Here is a 24,182-nt window from a genome sequence, read left to right as displayed (position 1 = left end):
TCCACTACATTCTCTTTCATGTGTTTATCCATCGTATATTCTCTGTGCCAGCCCTGGCTGCTGAAACCCCCGCTGCCATTTCCACTGATATTCTCCAAAACACATATCCATCAATATACATGCCAAATGTGTCTCGGCTCAGAGGGAGTACAGCAGGTGGGGAATCTATTAAATACTGCAGAGTAGTGCGAACAACATTTAGTTAGACTGAGTGCAATCAAAGCACAGAATCACAATCCGTCTTCCTACCACCATGTTCCGTTGCTGTTTCATCAAGTGGAGTGCTAAACACTTCACTAACAAATTTCTCGTGCTATTCTTTCTGTGACATTCAGATGTTTTAATGGTATAATTACTCTATTCTTTGGTCTTTCAGGATTAATGTCTCTTATTCCTGACATTTATAAGAGTGCTTTTAATCGAGCTCCCGAGCAGTTTATCCGGAGTAAGTGGACGCCAGTCAGCTTTTCCACACGTAAACAAAGTCAAAGAGCTTATTTTCACTTCCAAGAAGGAGAATAAAAGTCAGTATGGTGTATTGATCTTGCCGGATCCAATGAGGTTTATGAATTAGTACTCAGCATCTCCACAGCGCCCACCCCCTGCATCAGAGGAGTCATACAGCATCTGCATGGTTACAGCATGATCGGTATGCAGCACACATGCCCACAGGTCTGCGAACATCTCCAGGGTATACCCCACAGCTACCCCACCTCTTTTTGATGAGCTATTCTTTATTGCTATATTTATGAGTAACACACAGACTCCTACACAGCCGTTGCAATCAACCAGGGCTTGTGCAAATTTATCCCCACTTGCAGTAAAAATGTAATTTGAAGAGGTGCTGATGCAGACGGTGCTGTTGGTCAAGAGAGTTTATCTGATTAGTTTTTAAATATATTGTGCTGAAGTTACACGACAGCACACTACACTGCTATCTCATGAGGAGAGAATAAAATCCTGTTGGTCTCATCTAAAGGTAGAGTCAGCAACTCTAATTAAATATACTTTCAAACGTGGGACAAGCGCAGCTAAATCTGTCAGTGGCAACACCTGATGGGGAGACAACGCAGGTCACCACCAAGTCGAGCTATGCGATTTCAGTGGCAAATGATTGAAATATCCGATTGACTTCAAACTTGACACGTGCTTTGCCAGAGGGGTGCAGTGCTCAGCTTGAAGTAGTTTGGATGTGACATCAAACTAAGGCCCCGCCCCTCAAATAGGCACCGAGCGAGTTAAAGGGGCGGGGCCGGTAGCAATATTGATATTATTAGAGATTTCACACAACCCATGGCCCTGGCTTTCAAATGAAGGGCACTGTACTAATGTGTTACAATTAGTGTGGTACAATTTTTGAATATTATATGTTTCAATAATATATGTTCAGAAAAATGTCACTCATGGTTTATTAAAACAATGTCTATATAAGAAATCCAAACGCTTATGTATGTTGTCGTGCACTGCTTCATTTTCTTTTTCCCCACTCATTCCTGTGCTGTTGCCAGCGTTTCTTTTTTTGTGGGTTTTTTTTTTTAATCCGTACAGCCTCATAGGAGTGTTGCAGCAACGGTATAAGCACTTCACATTGGTTAACAAGAAGCACATGATTCCAGACAGGCAGAGAGAGAACGGAACAGCCGGTTCGCGTTTACATTCGCTCTGACGTAGCTTTTCACAAATAAGGGAGGATTCTGTACCTCGACTAATGAGATAAGCAGGATTCTGGGTTATCATACTGGTGTGTGAGTGTGCTGTCAGCTCATTGGTCACAGAGGAGGAGAGGGCCTGGAAATATGTTTACTGTAAGTTGTCATATAAAGCGTTAATTCCATTGACATTTTACAGACTACTTTTGATTCTCATGGTAATATGTGACTAAGAGCATCCCTTTGCAGCTCAATACGGGAATTGTTTTGTTTCTTAATATGGGACAATTCCGTTTTTCAAGGGACGGTTAGTTGAAAGTATAGTCCTCCACTCGAGGAGGAGGTGCGTTAGCTAGCAAGAAGGCCAAACCCATGGATGCAAGTGTTTGTCACAGCATGTTTATAAAGTTGTCTGGAATATAGGTTAACCCACTGACATCCCTTAGGGAATCCTCACATGAAGAGAAATTTGCTCTGCACTCGCAATGAAGCAATGCAGAGGTGTAGACTACATCATCAAAAGCAGTGCAACAAAGACGCTAGCTGGCAGCAGTACATACAACTGTTATCTCATTGGTTGTGCTCTGAAAGCTTGGCAGCAACTGAGATCAAAGTTACAATATTATGAATTTTAAAATGTTGGTGCACAGTTGGTGCAGAGAGGTTTCAACACTCAACTTGAGTGGACATCTTTTTACGTCTGTGTTTGAGAAGCCAAATTCTGACAAATGTTCTGCGGTAGCTAGATTCTACACACTGGCCCTTTAAGAGTGTAAGTACCAAATCAATGAGTCCCAATCAGCTCCTAAAATCAAAAAATGAACATGTCAAACACACTGTGATTCAACCTTCCTTTAAAGAAGAGGAAACTGCATCATTGCAAATGGTCAGAGGTAAATCCTCCGACAGCCAACCTTAAACAGTGAGTTAATCCTCTGGGGACTTGAGATTTCTCCACAGAGATATGGCCAAGCACTAAGCCTGTAGCCCAGACAAGATCAATAATAGATAGGAGAGTGGTTGCACGCAACAAGTGTTAATGATAATACCCTCTTTGTTCTTCAACTGCTTCATCCACCTCCGATTTCGACTAATTTGAGCAGTTATTGAAAGAGTTGGACCTGAAGGAAATATACACAACATTGAAACATCATCCATCAATCAAACATCTATCAGATAGCGTTTTATCAATCTGAGTGAAGGTTCAGGTTTATCATTTTTTATCTCTGCTGCAGTCTCGTCCATCTGTCAGGTTTCAACATGCGTGACACATATCTTTGTTTTTATACATATATTCAAACAAATAGTTCCTCCTACGCAACTGGACATACAAAAATTAAAAACAAACAAGCGTGCAAAGAGCTTCATTTGATACACTAACACGGGAGTAAGCACTCAAAATAATTTCGTAGTCTTAAAGGTCAAGCCCAACTTTTGTCCCCAGGGACCATAGATTAAATGTTTCCATTTCCATGGCAACTAAACTGATTTGTTGATTTTATACTATTGCTTTTAATGTGTGTACATCTTTAAGTGGTGACTTTTGTTTGAATACAGGCCATGATGTCTGGGTAACATCTGAAAGTGAGCTGCCGGATGACTTCAAAAGCACTAAATGAAAAAAACAAATCACTGAGTCACTCAGAACAAAAGTGACTCTGTGTTTTATTAAATATTCCTCTCAAACAATCTTAACTCTGTCTTGGTTATATTATATAATTTGTACTATCCATGTTGCCCATTTAAGAAAAGACAACTCTCACATCACATGTCATCTTAACATATAGTTAATTATTCAAAAACCTTCATATATCTTTAACAAAAGCCATCCTGACCGAGCCTGTTTTGTTGTATCTTTAACTGAGATCATCCCTGATTGTGTAGCGTATATGCCTCTAAAAATGAGTCATTTCTAGAGAAAAGTTTTCTCGCGAAATTCATACCGGTGTGCATTCAGTGCTCATAGTTCATGGTCACATCACATGCACGTAGCCGAGGATTGACAAGATAAAAGGAACAGATCTCATTAGGTTCAATAGCACAGTAAATCACAGCCTCTAAAATGACAGTTGAAATTCGTGACTATTTGTTCATTCAGTTCAGTCACCGTTTTGGATACATTTTCATGTTTTCTGTGCTGTAGTGGATATATTTATTAGGTTTTGCTTGAGTATTATACCAATTTCATGTCGAAATCTGTTTGTAACTGATATGATTGTGATTTACAAAAAAACAAAAACAAACAAACAAACAAACAAACATATTCATTTGCCAAATTGCCTTAAAGGTTCCTCTTCTTGCTCCTGGCACTGCAGCAAAAGTTGTCTGGCGCTGACACAGCCACTTAATATGCATATATTTCCACCTGCTGGTCAAGTGTTAACACTGCACATAATTCTTTCCCCTTTTCAGCATTTGGTACAAATCTGAATTACTGCTGCAAAATAGAGATTTGGGCAGACAGCAAGCATGCGTGTAAAATTTTAACATATTTGTATAATAGATTGCAGTCAGTGGAGCATATTACTGGCAGCCTCTGGAGTTTATAGCTGTTATAAAACCAAGCTGGTTCAGGCTTCTGCTGATTTGTGTCTGTTATCAGGTGCTGCTGCATGTAATTTGTCCTCTGCATCCTTTTTGATCCACGCTGCAAATTTCCTCTCACGTAGGGACACATCATGCAAGCCTTTCTTGTTTTGCATTTTCCATCATATGTGTCATCTAAGCATGCTCAGTTGTGTGGATTAAAATAGGTGATGCCTCCCCCTCTTGTGGTTTGATGCAATATTGCATTGGTGTGCAGTTCGAGCTCGTCATTAAAGCTGTTGGTAATAATATTAGGGCTGAATCCCTGCTTGAGATGCACTTCAGAATTTCAATGTATTTCATCTGAGCAGAATACATAGATAATCACTGCCTACTGTAAAGAGAGTATAATATGGAGTTATGCGACTGTCTGTGCTCATGAAGACAATGTTTGAGAGAGGAGCAAAAGAAATCAATGTCGGATTGAAGTGCCTTATTTCCTTCAGAGTGCAATGTATCGCTGATTGAGCGTTCAGACCCATTCAGAACCAAGATTGCCTCTCGTCTTTATAGGCAGCCTCGGCTTGGATTGACTCTCCGTCTCATGATGCTGGTAAAAATAGCTGTATTCTCAACAGGCTAGATATATTTCAACCGGCCCATGTTTCCACGGTGATAGCTGACGGTAAGATGTATTTTCATTACAGTCAAAAGGGCCTGATTATAGATGTATAGTAAAGTGCATGGGTTTTATCTTTGAGCTGAAAAAACACATTTAAAAGTAGTGGCCTCAACAGCAGACAACAGGCAATTTGACTTTCTATTGTTTGCATTTGTGAGAGCAATTGTCTGGCAAATGTTTCCCCATGTGTTGTGAATTTTCTTCTTTAATCTCTTGCAAGGAAGCTCCTGGGTTTGGCTGCAAAGCATGGGTGGCTGTGTGAGTTATAGCATGCCAGCTCTTCAGGAGGGTTGAATGGCTGAAAGTGGGGCTTTCACCCAAGAACACACTAATAGTGAAAAGGTATCACATCACTGTGCAGAGCAAGAGAAGTCCTCGTAGGAACACAGCAGATATTCTATCATATATAGGACAGACAGTGTGCTGCACAGGAGAGCATTAATCCCTCGGGAGGGAGGAGGGGTGGAAAAGCCAAAGGAAAGAGTGTTTTCTCATTCTTTTTCACCTTTCTACAGGCATTTCTTTCTTTCTCGCTTCACTTGCGTGTTTATGTGTGTATTTAGCGAGTGCGCAGGGACATCATTGAGCTAAAGGTGGAATGAAATTTATCAAAGTCAGTGGAGCATTGTGATGGAAACATTGTAAGGAAATTTCAACCATCACTATAGCCATCGTCCTTGCAAAGTAGTTTTCTCTTGCTTTTGAATGAAGCATCTTTATGGCTATTTTAGTCCCAAAGGTCTTCATACAGCCATAATGTTTGCTTTTTGTATTGTCAGCTGAATCAGCCAGCACTCTCCGTTTGGCGGATGGAATTAGAATCATCCAAAAGATTTTCTCTAAAGTGAGATTTCACAGTAAAAGTGTATTTCATCTTTCAAGTACTCAGTCATAGGCGTGTTGAACTCCAAAAAAAATTTCATTACAGCTCCGTGACCCCAGCGCGCAGAAAGAGCCAGTCACGCATATTTAGCTTGAAGCTAATGGTGCCCTGTAGCCACCGACCAGAAACGCCAGCAAAACTGTACAAAAGCATTTGACGTTGCACCAAATGACCACTGTGGATGATTGTTAGTATATCAGCACACTGAATTGGAACAATAGTGTTTTTTTAGCTCAAGTCAAAGTTTTTGTGGATTGCCTGGCAGATAACTGGATAAAGATGCTGTGGATTATACAAAATAATGCACTTAAGAGTTTGTCAGTGTCAATTTTTTGCACGGATTTGCTTCAAATATATGTGGCTGGCTCTGTCAGCATTCTGAAGTCACAAAATGGAAGGCAGCAATGAAAAAAACCACCCGTGTGAGTCCAAGATACCTACTTTTGAGTACTTGAAAGGCAATATAAACTTTTTGGGTGAAGAATAAAATTTCCATTTGGAACCAAGTCGACCTCATCTAACGATAATCCACAAATAATTGACTTTGTTGTGATCAAGAGGAAGATTACATTATAATCAAATGCTTGAGTTGTTTGCTGCTGTAGTTCTTATTTGTGTGGTTGCTTCTCTTGATATTTCTCAGTGTTGTGTCTTTATGCCCAGGTTATTTCACACATCGAAGGCTGGTCATTTTCTGTACAATAACCCAGCACATCACTGTAAATGGCATGTCTGAAACCAGCTATGATGTCCTCTGTCTCCGGCTTGTAGAATGACAACCACTCATCGCCGATGCATTTACAACCGGTGTCAAGTATTGTACCTTCAAGTTCTGTATTATGCTCACAAATACATTTTTCTTCACTTCTTTGTGACTCCAGAATGCAGAACGAGCAAAGTCACAGATTTAACTTGAAGCTAATGCTGACAGACGGCTAACCACAGCAAAACTTTCCAACACACATCTGTTGACAAACTCTCAAGCGCATCGTCTGATATAATCCACGTCTGCTGGCTGCTCAGTAATCCACAAACACTTTAATTTGATCTGAAAGCAAACTGTAACACCTCTAGCAGTTTTGCTATTGTTTCGTTGCTGTCGTTGTTGTTGTTAACCATTAGTCGCGATTAGCTTCAAGTTAAATCTATATTTCTCTTTCTTTCTCAAGAAGTAACAGGAAGAGAGGAAAAAAAATATTTGTGAGCTTGACACCTAAAAACCTTCACCCAAAAACACTTATTATGTGAAGTGGGACTTTTAAAACACTCTTACTGTCAATGGACCACACTAACATTCACAATTGCATCACAATATTGCATTCAGTTCAAATTTGAACATGTCCGGAAAGCACTAATCACACCCTGTCAGTTTACATTTGCTGTGACAGAGCTGACATCCACTCGAACAGCCCATTCACAGTAGGATAAAGTACATGGCAGCAAGAACTAATCCCAGGGTTAAACTAGAGATGAGTGCAGCGCTGACATGTCTTTGAAGACAAAAGACAAGTCAAAGTGATAATAAAAGACACTGACACATTGCAGTTTCGTTGGAAGGAGCTAGTGTTGCTCCATTTAACACACCAAGGTTGTCTAGTGACAAGAGACAAGCATGAAAGAATACAAGCAGCCTGTAAGAAATATAATGAAGCTCATCCCAAAAATGTGTATTCTCTTAAGTGTAATGAAACCATTAACCGGTGTGTAGAATGAAAAGATGAGGATAATAAATGAAGTGAGAATAAGGGCCCAGCTGTGTTTTAAAGATCTGAAGGGGGGCGGAATAAAAAATGTCGCCCAAAGTTAGGACCTTGCTAAAAAGAGGTTGTGATCAAAGCTCAGCAATATGCAAGAAATGTGCTGCCAGTCTGGTGGTTACAACAGCAGGTCTCCCATTTGCATGTATGTCAAAAAGCCCTTCGCTCACAAGCAGGGCATCGCCATGCACCTTTCAACGCCTTTCCTGCTGATTGCTAAGCTTCATTTCACTGATTGTAGTAAATGTTTCATACACTATTTGAAGGGGGTGTGCCCACAAGGATAGCTTCTTTATGAAAAATGTATCCCGACAGATGTCTAGGTCTGCCTCCCCTGCCACGTTAACGCTCATCTGAGCCAACCGAGAATTGATTAGAAAGCTATCTGCACTGACTTTGAAGACATATTCTTCAAACGTTGCCTTGCAGTGGGTTGCATTTGAAGCATATAACACTGACTTGTGCAAAAAATAATTGCTGGCATAATTGTAGTCATTAATGTTGCATTTATTGGGCCCCTAGGTTGCAAAATAGCAAACTGCAGTGGAATCGTGTATATGCGGAATGATTTTTTTTTTTTTTCCAAAGGCTGAATTAATCAGTGTCCCTGACGTTAACAGAGCAAACTGATTAATATGGGAAGTGACGCTCGCATTGCCAAGATCACGGTGAATCAACACACAAGTCTTCATTGTTTTCTGGTCTCGTTTCATTTTCACTGTCACGCATTCAGTATGGTCGAGTGTGAGGCACCGTTATCACACCCTGTTGGCAGATATTTCAATCCAAACTGATAAACAAACCACATGCTAACTGTCCAAGAAAATTATGAGAAAATAAATGAATATCGAGAAAATTGAACATTTATTAGACACCTCTTACAATGTGATTAGGGTTCATGCATGGAATGCTGTTGTTTTAAAAAGCAGCTTCCCTGATAATGCCCTGTAGCATGTAGGGTGTGTGTGTGTGTGTGTGTGTGTGTGTGTGTGTGTGTGTGTGTGTGTGTGTGTTGTTGTGTATGTAATGGGGGGGGGTCTTCTGAGTCGGTAGTCAACACATTCGTCACGATAAGTGCCCTTCACTCGTCGGCAGACGCCGTTCTACGTAGAAAGATGAGTCACATCCTAATCTCTTAATGCAAAAAGTGGAAGGGCAGTTTACTCACGACAGATGTCCGTGTTAATTATTTCACCATTCTATTCCTTCTGTTCTATCCAAACTTTTAGAATATGACAGAACTCCTTCCTTTATCATTGTCTCAGAGTTGGTGCTGGATAGTTGATGCTGACTGGTAGTTAACTTCAGCTTCTGCTAATTCAGATGTTATTGTTAAAGAAATACTTCACCCAAAAAGTATATCTTACATTTCAAGAACTCAAAAACTCTGAACATATTAAGGTGTCTTTTTTCACAACTGCCTATGACCTAAGACTGCAGAAATTAAAAATTACTAGCATTCTCTGACATTTTGGTGTTGTTGGTATTTGGTGGCCACCATTAGCTTCGAGCTAAATCAAAATGTGGAGTCACAAATAAGGGACATATGAACTCAAGACATCTAATTGTGAGTACTTGCAAGACAAAAGAAATCACTTCTTGAGGGAAGTTTTGATTCAAGTACCTTGCTCAAAGCTACCTCAGTGGTAATGAGGGTGGGGCTTGTGTCCGTAACCTTTGCGCCAGGGACTCTAATCCTTTTCTTCAAAGTCCACCTAGTCATACTTGAAATTGTAATTGTGATTAAAAAAAAAAAAAAGAAAAGTTCAGCTTATCTGTTTAATTCTAATGTAATAATCTAAATGTATCAATAAAATCCAACAACACAGCACCCTGTCGTACAGGCAGGAGGCTCTTGAAAATTTTATGGCTCTGTGCTTTTCCACTTTTTGCCATAGCACAGCCAAATGTTAGCAGTTAGCTTGCCAAACTGAACATCTCAAACTGATGATGTTGTTTGAAGATGGATTTTTATAGAACTAATCATAATTCATGTTAACATCTTTATAAACTTTGTATAGTTTGAAGATATACTTTCCAGCATATTTTTTAGGTTAATATTTAATTTCACAGCCCATTAGAGTGCACTCACAGCCCATACGTGGGCCCTCGACCCAGTGGTTGAGAACACACTCTTTTTCTGTTGTGAATAGGGAAGCGGTGACTATGGACCTCTTAAATGTTGATTTCCAGCTGAAAATGGTCTGACTCAGCTTTACAACAAGTGACTCAGCACCTAAGGTTAACATCAGGCCAGGTTGCTGCTGATTGACATTGATTTAGCCTTTTCTGCTCCTGCTTGTTAAAGGTAACACATCTGTTAGTGAGACTCAGGCAGGGAGGCTTGTGTGTGGCTGTTTCAGAAGTCATAATGTATTAATACTGTTGCAGTACTTTTATTTTGCCTGGTACCATTGGAAACAGGGCATAATTAAAAATACATGTACTGATTGAGTAAACGGAGATACTAAGTATCCAGCTGTGTGACAAGCCTTGGAGCATTTATATAGCTGGGTCTTATTGAATGAAATGGAGTTTACATTCTGCTATTTCTCTTATATCATTTGCAAACTATCCCTCTGCTGTGACAACTAAGTCAAACTCATCTGGGTTGTGAGATGCACAGATGAGAGCGAGGAGCTGAAGAAACCGTTTTTTTCCTCACTGATAGCTTCTTCCTCTGACCTTCCTTGCAATACCACACAGAAATGCAATGTTATTAATGGCGGCGTGGTGAGGAATGTTGAGCAGTGAAGGACCAGAGTTCAAATGCAGATCTGGTAACTGGATGTAGGAGTGGAGCGGACGGCAGCTCTGTTGTCAATACTTGATCATTAATGATGCTAGGAGATAGAAGTAATTGGAAATACTTTACAGTAAGGGTGCATTTATAAGAGTTAGTTAAACGCTTAGTTAACTGTTTGTGAACACTTAAAAGTTAACTAGTCATTTCACTAATGATGCTTCCTGTGAAATTCAGAGGTTACATCAAAAATGTGGAGGGTTGGGTGTTCCCAAATGTAAGCATTAATTAACCTTTTTTAATGTTCCCTACTTTAGAATAAGTTTACATTAAAAAGGTTAATTAATGCTTGATTACCTGTTAGTTAATAGTAAATTAAGTTTGCAGTTTCTAATCATGAGGTTTCATGATGTTCTTGCTTTACAGGTTACAGCAAAGATATGGGAAGATGGGTTAGGTGCTCCCCTCTTTAAAATGACCATACATTAATAAGGGTTGGTTAACGTTTACTTAACTATTAATTAACAGTTAATTATTGTATTATTTACTAAAAACGTTCATGTTAACTTTAGGGGTTACAGCAAAGATGTGGGAGGGTAAGCTAGGTGTCCCCCACTGTACAATAAGGGTCATAAAGACCATTAATAAATGGTTAATTATGCTTAAGTACTGCTTATTTCGCCTCTTATATAACCTTGAATAATGTATCTAGCTGTAGTATGAGGTGATGGTGGTAAATAATGACTGACACACATTCTACTACAGAAAAAGAAGCTTTTGAACAGTGACATCTATGTTATACAAGTCTTAAAGGTTAAAACATATTCACTGCCAGTGATGGGTTGTGAAACCCGCAATAACTGTGCTTTCATAAAGTTGAGAATGTGACAAGAAAATGATGCGTGCGCTGAAGGAGCTCAGATCTCTACCTGAGAAGCGCTTTTTCTGTCACTGCTTGCTTGTCTGTCTGTGCACCTGATGCAACTGCAGTAATAAAACACTAAATTGTATTACAGCGATGGTGTGAATTTCATTACAATTATATTATAAAGAGCTGGAAATTGTCATTGCCGAAAATGAAATTTCACATCGTCTTGTATGAGATAGTGTCCACGGCAGACTGAATATTGAATGAATCTGAATTATGTAAAAAGACATGACTGCTAATAGTCCAGGACTGATGCATAATTTGGTCCTATTTTATTGTCTGTCTCCCTCTCAAATGTTTGGATGGTAAATCATCCTCCTCGTTATTTGTTCACTGTTTTGTGCCTTGATCATTGTAACCATTAGGATAATGTATGTTAGAATAAATAGTATTTCCCTTTGATGGGTTTGCAATTGTCACCGTGCAGCATATGCTTGTCCGAAAAACAAAAATACTTTTCATTTTCGGGAAGCAAGTGAAAAATAAATTATGATGAAGGTTTGAGTAGGTCACTGAGTATGTGTTTACTCTGGTTTCTCTGTAAATGGCTGCTCTGGCTGTGCTCTTGTGCCAGTTTATAATGTCTTAATGGTTGGGTAAGGCTTCCTTGTGTTCAAAATAACTGAAATAAAAACGTCCATACTAAGAAATCTGTCTATTGATTTTATGCTAAAACAGAATTTATTTCCTCATATGAAATATTGTGAAATTTTGATAATAGACACATGGGATTCCCTGTTATTGGCAACATTGACCGGTCAAAATAGAAATCCATAAACCTCTCTTGACAGTGCATTAAAGTGGACACATCCCCATGATTGATTAGACATCCAGCTGACACATACCCGACGATTGTTTACTGTGGTGGACCCTGGCAACGACTGGGCGTTTATTGCTGTCTGGTCCACCAGTATTTCAACATTGTATCTCATTCCTTAGAGCCTTTAGGAAGAAGTTTCACCGTAGAGCTGGCTGATACGCCGATCCAGAGTAGTCCGACCGGAGGAATGTATCTACTTTTCTTGGGTGGAAGTGGATTTTTGCATAATCTCATGAGCATGATGACTCCTGCTGCCTCTTGTGGTAATGTGATTTAGACAGAAATGGAGGAGGAGAGTGAAATTATAAACACAACGCAGGAGATGGCATACCAACCTACCCCGGATGAGAAACAAGTTCCAAATAAAAGAGAAGAAAATATCTCAAACGTAATGAAGTAGGGTAGAGAGAAAATTAAAAGCCCCTTCACGCAGCGATACAAGTCTGCGAAACTTCTCTGAATAAATAAAATGTGTCTAAATTTTCTCTCAAAAAAGCATCGCAGTTACCACATTAAAATCCTTTAAACACCCCAACTCTTCTCGCTAATTGAAATTGCAGATTATGCGAACGCAGAAATATGTCACATTTAACTGCTCCAACAGTCTATTCTCAAACCAGGGGTTTCAAGGTTCCACATACTGCAAAATTTTGGTCCAGAATGAGCTTCCAAAATTAAGCAGATGTACAGATACTCACATAAAAGTGAAAATGTAATATAACAGGCAATATGACATCATCAGATCCAATTTTAAAATCGACTTACTCCTCAGTTTCTCTATATACCTAAAACCTCTACTTAAATACAGTAATAAAGTAGTTATTTCTCGCAACTTCCCTCCTCTCGTTATTTTAAACCATTTCTTTGTTGAACTCCCAACTACGATATACTATATTGCTGCAGCGACTGTGATGACATGCCCCTGATTCACAACAAGCACACACTTCCAAGTAAACATTTGTGATTTGTTACTAAATTAACAGCAGAGACCTGCTGAGTTTGACTGCGCTGTCTCTTCTTCAGGTATTTTCCATTTACAGAGAGATTAAGGAAGGACAATCTGGATAATTTATTGGCAATTATCCTTTGCACTCCAAGGATCAACATGTTCTGTGAATTCCCTTCAGGTTTGTAAGAACTCTTAGAGGAATAAAAACGGCTGTTTACCATGTTAGTCCTGGGAAATGGTATGCATGTAAAACATTCAATGGATAATCACTTATGCATTGGAGTTTGTGTATTTTTCATTTCATACAAGATTTTTGCATATCACTGGATCAGCTTTTCTTCAATTCCATATTCATTATTCAAAATACATCTATTTTTTGCAGGGGGAAAGCTTCTTGAATTCTAAAGCCCTGAAGAGCAAATATTCTTCTCGATGCCACAGGATGCGTCTTCAAACTTTTCACTCACTTCCACTCCTCATTATTCTTTCAAATGGCAGCGACACATCAGGTGAAACTAACTGACAGCAGTGCAGGATGGGAACCACAAATAAACATTGATACTGGTGACATTCTACCCAGCAGGAGTCCTTCCATCGGAAAGAATCAATGTCAGGCCGCTGGAGCATCACTTCCTCTCGATGCATTTTCCGTGATGTGTGAGAATTATATGCTTTCAATGACCCATGCTTTGCTCTGTTTCAAAAACAAGGCACGGCCGACTTCACAGAAAGAACATTACTTATCCCTCTTTTGCCGCTGTTCCTTTGCCTTAAGGAACACTTATGTGGCTCTGCGACAGTGATCGCATTTGTTATGTTTGAAAAAAAAAAAACATTCTACAAAAAAAGTGTTAGGAACTTTCTAAGAAAGCCAGAGAACAAATTAATGTTTGGGGGTATCAGTTCCGCTTGAGTTGAAGACAAGGAGAGGGACACCCCCCCCCCCCCCAAAAAAAAAAAAACCCCACCAAACTGCATTTCTACATCATCTGACTTATCAGCTGTGTCAAGAGAGGGAGGATTTGTACTTCTGTCACTACTTTCAATACTGAGTGACTCAAGCTTAGAGGGTGGTTTGACAAGTTTTTATTAAAGTAAATATGTCATAAATGAGGCATTTGGTGAGTTGATATTCGCACTTAATCACATCTATTCATTTCCTATGGACCACATGAAGTCAATCAGGTCCTGGTGAAGTCATAGCTCTCTGCATCATTAATACTGAAAGGTCATTTCCCCGAATTGGAAGTCGTGTCTGTCACTTGCTGGATTCACTTTCCAATTTACCATAAGACTGCATGTGTAATTTGTACAATTTATCTGCAAATAGACAGTTATGAAACTGTATTTGGAAATAAGCTGGAGCTGTTGACTTGAGTGGCAACCGAGGCAACTTCATACCTGCTTACCTGCTGTCGTCAGGCTCATGGAAGTTTTGCATTATCAGTGGATGGTGTATTTCAAAACTGACTCATATATTCAAAATACTGACATTATCACATATTAAAAAAAAATACTGATTGTCATTATAAAGAAAGCATTTCAATTATTTATCTCTGTACATTTAGGTGTCAAGCATTCTGCAAACAATCCATGATTAACTCCAGAATTGCTCATACTACCTTGAGTCTATATTAAATGCCAGGTTTTCTTTCAATAATAGTTCAACCAGAAAGGTTTTTTTTGCCTTTCAAATACTCACACTTAGTTGTCTTCTCCTCACGAAGACATTTTCGCCTTCTACATCACTTCCTTGTGACCCCGGAATGTAGAAAGAGAAAGCCACATATATTTAGCTCGATGACAAGAGCGTGGCAGCAAAACAAAAAAGCTGGCCCATAACATCGCTTTACAAGCTCTCAAGTACATTGCCTGGTATATTTCACATCTTTCTGATTCATTCATGTGCTCAGTCAAAACTTTGATTTGAGCTAAAAACAAAGAACAACACCTCCAGTTCAGTTCTACCATGAATGAGAGCGAGTTAGATGGTCTAACGGAATACCCTAGCTGATTGTACTGGCAGTCTATTTCTTTAGTTTTAGTTCAAATCTAAGTGTTTACAGACTATTGAGCATATAGCTGGAAGATGAAGACATGCATTACACCAGACAATGAACTTGAGAATTTGCAGACTGATGTTTTTGGGATGTTTTGGTCTTGTTTTGCTGCTGGTGTTTGCCCTCACTTCTGTTAGCTTCAAGCTTGACATATGTGGCTGGTTCTTTCTGCATTCACAAAAAAAAAAACCAAGGCAGCGAAGAAAAAAAGAAACATTTATGGACTTAAGACACCTATTTGTGCTGTGAGTACAGAATATACTTTCTCGGTGAAGTATCACTTCAAAATGTGCCCTGGCTGTGGCACGCCACAAAGGTCATATGAAAAATGTGTTATAATTCAATTTGAATCAGTACAGCCACTATAATATGTAAAGAAATATATTACATCTTTCTGTATAATGCATAGTCTTAGAAGCTGTCTTTAGCTATTTCAGTTGCGATTTGCACACCAACAAAGAATATACCATATACTTTATTTTTAAAGCACACAGGCATCTGCATATTCATTTGAAAAGCTTATGAGCGTGACTAAACCTGTGACTCATGTACAGCTATGTAATGCATCATGTTTAATTTGTGGCTTCCTCCACATAGTTCACCTTCCTTTTAGCCTGAATTCCACTTGGAAAGCAAGAAATTAGGGCATTAGCTCCCAGGAGAATTTAGGAATGAAACAAGGTCTCTCTTTTTCCAGTTGGTGATCTGCTGGTAATTGCATTTCAGTCTGTAATCATTGATCGTGCAAAAATGATCATATACTCCCTGCACGCCAGTGATATAGATCTGGAAACGGAGGTGATATGAATCTCCGAAAATTGCAGGGGAAACTATCATGCATATTGGTTTTAAGGGTAACGCTTTACAAGACATTAATAATGTTTAGTTAATGCGTAGTAAACGAACTAATGTCTCTAGTGATCATTTCCTAATGATGTTCATGGTCACATCAAAGATGGATGGAAAACTTGAGGCTAGGTTTTCCCTGCTCTGTCATAAGTGTCACAAAAGGGATTGATAAATGTTGAACTATGCTGAGGTGAGGCTTATTTATCACTCTTTGAAATAACTAAGCATTAATCAATTATTAATGTATCCTTTAACATAAAATAGGACTGCTTTAACATTTTAAGCTGTGTTCTTCCCAAATGATGTCAACATCCCCTCCTGAGGTGGAGCTCCTGCTTTGCAACAAACACTTATGTGACATTGAAGGCTCTCCTTAAACTAAATACAAGATGGGCACGGGGAAATCTACTTTCCAGAAGCGCCACTCCACTTGTAGCACTCACACTTTCAATGATTACTCAATGGTTGAGAAAGAGAAAATCTGTACTGCTGCACAACCTGAGCATGTCTCCAGGAACCTGATAGTTAAAACCAGCAGGTGGAGCTCAGCAGACTACCAACAACAGGTCAGCAGCAGTTGAGTCAACGTTCTCCTTGATCCAGTCAGATGGCCAGGCTCCCTTTTTATCTCGTTACATCACTACATCAACACGTCTGATATGCGCTCTCAAGGGTTATTTGTTCAGTTCGATGTGATAATATGCGCCTTTTCACCACAGAGGGATCATTCAGAAAAATCTTGAGTGCTACCAGTCCATTGACTTGCCTCGCCCCCTCATGAGTAGTGCTGTGAAAGACCTATGCCCACATTGCACCACACTCATGGTTTCTCGTGGAGGTCTTACTCAGACAGGGAGGGCTGCAGATGACATCATGCAGCTCTATGGACAGCTGTCAACATGAGTCAGGTGAATGTGGGCAGACTGAAAGTTGCTGTGTTCTTTGTGTCAGGGAACTATCCTCTCCTGCAGTAAAGGAGTTTCCAGTTCAGTTAACGTCAAAGCGTGAGCAACTGCTCTGACAGCTGTAATGTCTAGTAACCTCCACATCTGCAAAACAATAGGTGACGATGCATGGAAAAACTATCCGTGAGGTGAGGAAGCTGACCTGTGGCTGCTATTGTGTTTCTTAACTTTAGGTAAAGAGTAGAGAGATCAGACATATTCACTGTCTTCTCAGTGTTCTCATCCCCCCATAGCGCAAACACACGACAGATTTGCATGTGTTGAATTATACATTCAGTGTGTGACAAACATGTGCGCCTCCTCATTACGGGAGGGAATTATTTATAGCATGCTGTGCTCTTATCATTTGTCGGACCCAACAGGTTAAAAAAAAAGGAAAAGATGAAGTTCAAGGACACCGGTACTTGTCTCCCCAGCAAGCTGTTACTCGGACAAGCGTTCATCATTCAAGCACACAACAATTCCAAATCTAATTCTTCTTCATCACAGAGTATTTAATTGGATAAACAAATATGTGGCAGGTCAGCTCATTCTTGACTGAAATCAACATCACACACCAGAGAGTTTATTGATTTTGCTAAGATTGCTGAAATGTAATAAAGCTGCTTTAATGTGTGATTCTTTTGTTCCCTGCTGCAGAAAAAAAAAAACAGTTGAAGAGTTTGTTTGCAATACCAGATAAGATATTTTCTAAAACGTATTTTAAATTATAGACATTCGCGATTGAAATAAACGGATTTGATATGAATGAATTCGATTTAATTTGTCTTTTTTATTTTTTTATTCATTGGATTTAAATTATTATCACTACAGGAGTAGAGTGATTATAAACCGAAATTTGGTGATGTCTGTTCGTCACAGCAGCAATAATGTGGTTATGTAAGTTGTTATCGGACCAGACAACAATGGACGGGATTTTGACAGGTATTGTAGTTATGTGTGGACCACACAGGAAACCCTGATTGCACATGAGTGTATAATATCCAAGGATTCTCATTATAGGCTCACTGTGACACACAGGCCACTTTTGTCAAACGCTGACCAAACCAGTCCAGACATACACTCAGGTTGGCCCAGTCTTGTTGCTTTTAACTGTCCTAATACAATTTCTCTGAACCTGTTGACAAATTACATTTAATTCCAGTCACTGTTTCCATTATACACTCGTTCTCCTCAGGGCTGTAATTCATTTTGCACTGGAGGAGCATCTTGATTAACACCTTCTCCAGCCAACAAATCCAAGTGTGTTAGATGTATTGCCTGAAAAACAAAACACTTTTCATGTTGGTCCTTTTCACGTTAGCCTCCTCTTTTTTAAGCAATTTTGCCAACATGTTGGAAATTAAAAGCTATCTACTTGTTATATTATATAATCTTGATTCCTTTACAAATAACCAACAAGTAGACCACACACACTTGAAAGGTTTGTTGCTCCAATCACTTTATATACCATGAAATGAAAGGATTCAAGGGACAATTGCTGCTCCTTTGGAAATGTGTGTGCAGGACAACCAGTAAAGAAAGGTAAGAGGTCGATTTGGTATATTGGGGAGAAGGAGGGGGCGGCAAGGTGGTGCAGTGGTCAGCACTGTCGCCTCACAGCAAGAAGGTTCCAGGTTCGAGTCCCGGCTCCATCACAGAATCTTTCTGTGTGGAGTCTCCATGTTCTCCCTGTTCCTGTGTGGGTTCTCTCTGGTACTCCAGCTTCCTCCCACAGTCCAAAGACATCAAGAGGGGACGAGACTGATTGATACTCTAAATTGACAGTAGGTGTGACTGTGAGTGTGAATGGTTGTCTGTCTCTATGTGTTGGTCCTGTGATGGACTGGTGACCTGTCCAGGGTGAACCCCGCCTCACACCCAAAGGCTGCTGGGATAGGCTCCAGCCCCCCCCCCCCCCCCCAAAAAAAAAAACCTTAACAGGATAAGCAGAAGAAAATGGATGGATGGAAGAAGGGGGTTAGTGATGTGACGTGCTGTTTGACCATGTAGGGCTCTGAAAAGTATTATAAAAAGGATCCTGACATTAATGGGAAGCCAGTGCGGGGAGGACAGAATTAGTGTGAGGTGTGTTCTTTTATGGTTTGCAGTTAAATGCTGAGCACACTGCAATCTGGAACGACTGGAGACAGCTCACAGAGGTTTGACTAAAGCAGGTAAAAAGTGAATTACAGCAGTCTAAATGAGACTTCGTTTCTCATTTGATTAAAATATTTTATAGTATTAACAATGTGAGTGTTTAGATAGCTTTTTTTTTTTTTTTTTTTTTTTACAAAATCTTAGTTTGCATTTAACAAGATTTGTGGCAAATGTAATATTCTATAATGGGTGTGTATATATCACACTGTAGAGAAATGTGTCTTGTGACAGGATTTGCTCTTTTTGATTAAATTGCCTCCAAGGGCCAAGAGTGCACACCAAAAGACCTTCTGACTGCTGTGTTAAACTGAGCTGAGAGGTTCCTCTGAAGAGCCCAGATAAAGGCACTGCGATTATACCTATACTGTTAATGCTGCAGTGTTATCAAGTTTCCAGCCACTGAAATAACGTATTAAAGTGTTTCTTTATACAACTGGCAACCTGATTTCAGTTCACAAAGCAATTTAAGATGTATAACATCAGATTAACAGGTTATAATTAATGACACATCACACGGGGCAACCAGAAAATGCATTTAATGTGTATTAGGGAAAATGAATTCTGCTCAACACAGGAGCCCCCAAACTTTTACTTCCTGCTAAAGCTGAATAACACTGACTTTCCCATGAATCTTTGCACTGAGATAATCATCTAGGCCCCGCCCACTGCACCATGGCGAATGAGAGACCAGGAGTCTTGCCAGCTGAGGGTGTTAGAAGGTAGTGAAACAAGTCTGTAAGAGGACTTTCTTTTCAAAACAAAATCAATCTAAATATCAAACGAAGCTTAAAACCAAATAAAAAAGACTATTCTACAACTTACTTGAAGGTTTCACAACTGTTTGTACTACTTCGTATCAAATATGAAATACCTGTGCTCCTTCAGTTTGGTAGTATATATGTCTGTGTGAGTGTGTGTGAGAGTGTATGTGTGTGTGTGTGTGAGAGAGAGAGACGTCAATGTGAGGCAGTTTGCACCTGGCCTCTTCAGATAATCTATTTATGGCTTTCACACTTCATTAGGTCCAAAACAAAACACTCAGGTCTTGACTATGTTCATCAACTGTCTCAATGTTATCAGTCGCTGTGGCAACAAAGAATCAAAGTGACGCCAGCAGCATAGCCGATCATAGATTACACAGCACAGTTTTCTTGACCATAAAACTGTCATGTTTGTGACACCCGTATGACTAGCAGAATGAAAACACTTGAAATGACATTGATAATATATGCATAAAATCTTACAACAAATATTAAGTAAGTTAATTCATGAAGTAAATGTTAAGTATTTGTAAACATTTTAATAGGAGCAGACATAGTTACTGGGAAGTTTTTTTTTAAGCAAGTTTCTCTAAATTTTACTGAGGCTGCCAAATATGAATGGTTCTTAAATATGCAAGACATTTCTGACACTGGCAGAAAGCAAGCTCCAGATTTGAGGCTCCATCCAGAACGCTATTCGCTGAAACCTTACGTCATTTAAGGAGAAAATATGGTGGCCTCCGACATCTCTAACTGATAAAGTAAGGAAATTCTGTCTGCCATTTTGTCTGCACGTATGTACTGATCAAAGCATTGGGAGATTAAAGTCAGAGCACAGAGATCAGAGTTGGGGACTGAACAAAAGACTCACGGCGGATCAATGAGAGAACGCTAAAAAAGAGATCATTAAAAATATGTTGATGAGAGAATATTGAAAACAGAAAAAAATGTAAATCATGGGAGGTGAAATAAAATTAAAATAAAAACATTCAAAAGACTAACATACATCACATGGATAAAATTACACGCAAAAAGTGAAGCAAGGAGCCTAAGTAAAGGCTAAAGTGAAGAAATAATGTTCAAGCTTTTTCTTGAAAATATCTTGCGAGCTGACTTCTGTGATATTCGCGGATACTGTGTTCCAAAGTTTTGCACTTTGATTCACAAAAACTGCGTCACCGCAGCAGATGATCGCAGTGTTATGGATGGCACATTGTTAACGTAGAAGGGTCCCTGCCTAGGGCTTGGCGTGTGATGAGTACGACCTTCGAGTTTATGTTACAGGAAGCTGGTGAAAAGAAGCTCGAGGAAGGCTAATGTGTTCTCTGCTTTTGGGTAACAGGTGAGCTGCAGAGTGAATGCGCTGAAGTCTGACAGTTTTCCTCTTTGGGAACCCATTAAAAACGTGCATTACGATCATCTAACCTGCTTGAGATAAGAGTGTGAATCCATTTCTCTGGATCTTTTTGGGTTTTAAAAGGTTTTAACAACACTATGTCAACAACAATATGTCGAGTCAAGTGAGGAAAAAAGTAGAAAAATCGTATTTTCTTTACCTTATTAACGTGGAAACTGAAGCACGCATATGAGCCTTGGAAAACATCAAGACTTGTGGCCTCATATGTAATCCAGAGAGCGAATGTCCCAATATTAAAACAAAAAATAAAATACAACAGGGTCAACGGGTATGATTTCAATTTTGTCTTCATCTGATTTTTATGAAATTGGTGCTTATCCGTTGATGTATTGCCAAGAGGAGGTTAATGATGGAAGTATTATCTGCAGCATCAAGTACTATAACCTTGACAGGGTTGTAAAAATAATAACAATATACCTTGTAATAAAAATATAACGTGCTCTGCAATAGACTGGCAACCCATCCAGGGTGAACCCTGCCCAGTGTCAGCTGGGATAGCCCCCCCCCCCCCCCCCAACAGATAATTGGAAGAATGGATGGATGAAAAAAACAAGCATGTTTTTAAAATTAAACTGTAAAAAAATTTTATGCTGTTCATTTTACGACGTAAAAATGCACTATATATATTTATATTTACTTTATAACAATCAGCAGAATGCAGACAAATGACATTCCAACAACACAATATGTGTTTGCTTTCCCACTTAGTTTGAGTTTTGACCAAACAAAGGTGGGGGCTCGATTAATCCAAGGTTTTGTTTGTTTGTCAACAATGCCATTACTACATGCTGCTTTGAGGATCACTAAATCCATTCTGTTTTATACTCCAACCAGACAAGTGCTCAAAGAAAACTGCTAGTTAAAGATTTTAATTAAAACTGATCCAAAACATTGTAAGTCCTCTAACTACATAGCTGGATTTAGACAATTTTCTAATCAGTACGTGACTACCTCACTCCCAGGAACTGTTAGCCGTGAGCGCTACAGGCCTCTAAAGCCTGAAGACGGCAAATATTTCCCAGTTTGTCCTACACGGTAATTAATCCATATATGGACACACACAGCGACTGCCACGCCCGATACAAGTTGTCGTTTTGCGGGCTTGCTGTGTCCTGTGGTCGCCCTGCCCCGCTCCCAGCCAGGAAGTTCAGGAACTCAGTCACCGCCCTATCATCTCCCCCCCGCTTCATCCATTGTTGTGAAATACTGCGACACCGAAACAATCGTCACCGAAACTTTTCTGCTTTGGATCGTTTAAAACCATTTCAGGCGTTTAATTCTGAGCCAACCTCCTGGAAGGTGATTTTCTGTAAACGGGGCACTTGAGAGGAACATTCCACTGTGTCGGCGAGGGGAGGAAAAGGAAGGAAAACTTCAGAGGCAAGGAATTCCTAAATTCCTCCATTTTGAACTTTTAAACTCAAGTTTTTTTTTCTCCGTTAATTGCGCTAGGTGAGTTTATCAAGTTTCCTATTACTTATTTTAAGCTTTATGGGTTGGCTGTTCTGACTTTGAATACTTCAGTGGAGTGTGAACTAACGCAGTTTAAGTTGCTCGTCGTGTTCAAGCAGGCTAGCAGCTAACGAGAATGTTATCATTAGCGCTTGTTGTGTCGGCTAGCGTTAGCTTCAGCAAGGTGCTGCGCCTGGCAAGGTAACACACCGCGAACTACGTCGAATGTTACGGTGCTTAATTGGAGGATACCTGTTGAATGCTGTCCTTCATTTAAAGCAATAGTTTTTGGCTCGAAGTAACCAGATAATTTGGTTTAATTATTCTTTCCGAAACATTGTGAAAAAATTCATTAAATGAGGTACCGCACGTCGAACTTAATCTTCTTAGTGTTATCACTCAACGTTAGCCGGTCGAGCGTTTGACACAGGCTGATGGCATACTTTGCGTCAGTTAGGGTCATACGGAGGTAGTTTGAATCGTTTTTTTACTTATAATGTGATTGAAGCAAAGCTTTGCTTGGCTCAGGCCTGATAATGGCTGCCATAGTTTGGGTGGGTAGGAAGCGCGAGCGGATTTCACCTAGAGCACAGGTAACACACTCACGATTGGTGTGTGTAAATGTGTAGAGCAAAGTCGTGGCCCCCCAATCCGGTCTCTGAATAATATCAAACCATAATCAGTCATAATCACAAATGCGGAGAAGGGTAACACTTACAATTTACTCAGTTTGCAACCTCTGAGAGGACTGTGGGGCCACACCCATTGATTGTGTCTCAACTCTTCGTCAGGTGTCTACAGGCCTGTGCTGCAGTCCAACTGTTTGTTTACTAGTTCTCCATATGAGATAAAATTGTGGGGAATCGCAGACACCAGGTCAGTTCACTTGTGTTCATTGGCCGCAAACGTCTGAGAAGTGTAGATATCCAAGCCTCAACAAATAAATACTAAACTGTTTGCACCACTTTGCAAAATATGTTATAAATATTTGTGTGATTTGTCATTTGGATAGTCTAATAAATGAGAAACATTGCAGTGATAATGTAATAGAAAACTAAATCTGCAAAGCATCCTAATGAAGTGCTTTTACACAGTGGTCAAATGTCTTCCTCCAACATTTTTGTGTTCATCCATGCTGGCAGTCCCCTTTTTTCTAGATTAGCTTTATAATTAAAGTTTTTCCTGTTTAAACTTCACAATTCAAAGCACATCTTCCTGATAAAAAAATTCAGAATAACAGTCAACAGTTATTTTAAAGTAACCGATTGTACAGTATTTGTTGCTATTTTGACTGCTTTGTTGGCTATGTAGGTTAGTAGCGCTGACATTGTTCTTAGAATATAGCTGATGAACTTTTCTGTAGAAGCTGCTTGGCCCTTAGGGCTTCCTGATTATCCCTGCCCCTCCATGTTTGATAGCAAATCAATGGAGGCTCAGTCACTGCCTGAAAAGAGAAATCGAAAATGGGCCACTGTGTAGCCTTTGGCTGTCATTTTGTGAGGGATGGACTAAAGCTGGTCCCTCTCAAGGATCATAATATTTTGATAGTGAATTTAGTTACTAGTCTAAACATTAGTGATTGACAAATTAATCAGTTGGTTA

General features: G+C 39.6%; 1 protein-coding gene across 4 annotated transcripts in view; it reads left to right on the top strand.

Moving 5' to 3' along the window:
- Positions 1 to 22,247: 22,247 nt before the first annotated feature.
- The window catches only part of ctnna1 (catenin (cadherin-associated protein), alpha 1), a 77,210-nt gene continuing 75,275 nt past the window's right edge, over positions 22,248 to 24,182 (top strand). Inside the window, exons 1-2 of one of the 4 annotated variants that reach the window (XM_086223154.1) lie at positions 22,248 to 22,508; positions 23,372 to 23,456. The gene's annotated coding sequence lies outside the window, so the exon portion shown is untranslated. Of the gene's footprint in view, positions 22,581 to 23,371; positions 23,457 to 24,182 lie in introns of all 4 variants that reach the window. The other 3 variants (XM_086223153.1, XM_086223155.1, XM_086223152.1) reach the window with 3 other exon arrangements.

The sequence above is a fragment of the Aulostomus chinensis genome, chromosome 13 (genome assembly GCF_037954235.1).
Source record: "Aulostomus chinensis isolate RoL2024-O1b breed Wild chromosome 13, RoL_Achi_v1.0, whole genome shotgun sequence".
NCBI classification, from domain to species: Eukaryota; Metazoa; Chordata; class Actinopteri; order Syngnathiformes; family Aulostomidae; genus Aulostomus; species Aulostomus chinensis.
Note: the sequence above shows the minus strand (reverse complement) of the source record. Positions and strands in the feature narration are given on the sequence as shown.